Source organism: Mastigoproctus giganteus, chromosome 1, assembly GCF_048544385.1.
Source record: "Mastigoproctus giganteus isolate SK-2022 chromosome 1, ASM4854438v1, whole genome shotgun sequence".
Classification (NCBI taxonomy): domain Eukaryota; kingdom Metazoa; phylum Arthropoda; class Arachnida; order Uropygi; family Thelyphonidae; genus Mastigoproctus; species Mastigoproctus giganteus.
This window is the reverse complement of record NC_143575.1, coordinates 173,988,937-173,991,279: the sequence shown is the minus strand read 5'-3', so window position 1 is coordinate 173,991,279 and position 2,343 is coordinate 173,988,937.

Sequence of the window (2,343 nt, the reverse complement as noted above, 5' to 3'; positions counted from 1 at the left end):
ACTTTTGTCCTTCGGGATATCCAGAATTATTTCAAACTTATAATTCTGCGCGACCACCAAGGTCAGAGGAATTTACAATAAATGATGAATACAACCATTAACAGTATTTAGCAGTCACGGGGGTTAACTTCTGTTCACTGAAAAGCAGTATGTTGCTGGACACGTTCCTGACCACCCATTAAGTCAGGCCTGTTTTGTGTACTGGCTTTAAGAATTTCGAAATAAGATAGAAACTGTCAGTCTGCTGCTATTTATCGTCACTGATGTATTTAGTCACAAGCCACCTAATGCAAGGGTACATTTGTGCACCTGTTTCGGTTGACCGTAGTTCAAGCTTGCATGACTAATAAATACGGTGATGCTGTTTCTCGCTCTCTCCCCTCGTTTGAGTAGGCTGTCCAAGCGCCTGACTGCTGTCAACAATTTCATTCATTGTCAAAAGAATGAATTGTAAACTCCGCTACCCAGTGGGGACGCAGGAGTATAAGCACAATATCTTTAGCCACTGAGACTGTACGACAAAGCTGTTATTTGGTTTTTAGGAGCATTAGCAACTAAGGCCATATTGCTAAGAATATGCGGTGGACATTCCCTGACCTTTCCGCATCATCCATATTTGGTGGTCACGGGCTCGAACCCCGGTCTAATCAAGAAGCGTGTGCTACGCACTGTCGCTCCTGCCCAACTGGCTACGGAGGCGGCCTTGTACAACAAAAAAATTTCATGATTATATCTCACACAATTACAATAAAATACAGTATTGCAACGTTTATTTTTACCATTATGGCAATTTCGATGACTACATGTATTTCGTTGGGGTTCAATGGACAATCGAAAATAACCGCCACAGATCTTACTATATTTTATATCAGAATACGAGGTAAAACTGGATTGTATTCCCAAGGACCTATCGTCAGTGACCTGCGCTAATCTGTAGCGGAGGACCCAAACGCTGGATCTGTCGATCCACGTAATCCCAGAATTGAGATTCCACATCCAGCGAACCACTCTCGAACAATTTTAACACCTCTACTAAATGCTCTTCCAGAATTCACAGTATATGCTGATACACTGTCTGCCTCAACGCATGCTCCAATGAACAGTAGTAACAGATGGATTCCACTTTTGACAACATCTAGACGAGTCCGTAAATGAGTTCTTTGGACCTGTCTACCAGCAAATTCAAAAGGCATACTCATTGAAAATTTCTGGATGCATCCAAGTCACTGTAACGCCGTATATCAGGATACCAAAATGAATCCAAGATTCGTTACGTTCCTTGGCGTTATTGTAGTCTCCAAATTATCCTTGAATATCAAACGCAATTAGTTCACTCCAAAGCAATAGGGACCATAAAAATGGGCATATGCAATATCTGCAGTAATGACAAAATGATGAAATACAGTACGTAAAATCCTAATTTAATTCTATGCTTCCTGAAGTTGCTGAGATCTGGAATGTTAACACCTAACAGTATTCTGTAAAAATACAACTTTTAGCAAGGAATACAAATAAAGGACTTTCCACAGTATTTACTTTGCCTGGTGCTCTTTAGAAATGGACTGGTACCAAGGTTTGTCTAGAAAATTAAGCTGAACTCTGTCCCAAGCCTATGTACCAGTCTTGAGACTACCGGAAAAAACAAAACCTCTGATTATATATTTTTATGCCGTTAGTTAAATCATACTTCATTAGTTAACAGTTCGTTAAATAAAGGTGGTACAACAGTGGAGTCGTGAGGGCTTTGCCAGGGATGGAAAATTCCATAAACTCATTCCGAAATAAATCTGCCAGGTGTAGACAAGGGAGTTTAAGTTTGTGTAAAGTATTGTACAGTCACAGAATAGAGTTTGAGGAAGAAAAGGCGGAATTCTGCAAAGTTTTCTGTATGGTGGCTCCATCTGTTATCACAAATTAAATGTTGTTTTCCTCTGCATGGAGAATGTGGAAAATTAAAAACAAATTGAAAGTATTGATGACAAATAGGCAGGGGTAAAAAATGTTTTTCCTTTGGAACTAAGGGCGCTTTTTTTTTCCCCTTTGAACTGAGTAGTACACAATCAGGAGCGTCTAGAGCGAAGGACCAGACTGGTCACCTGGCCTAGGCCCAGACACACGGGGGAAGAGTCCTCAGATAATTAACTATAAAAGCGTAAGGAGGAAAGAGTAAATAAGAAAGGAGAGGCTACAAACAGATGACTATCTCGGGCTCTTGCTGGTTCACGCTGTTCCTGTCTCTATGGGAAGATAAGTGACTGAGCTACATCATTTCCGTACATCAGTAGGTGCGTTTAACGCATCTACTGATGTACGGAAACGGGGGGAGGGGAGGAATAGTCCATG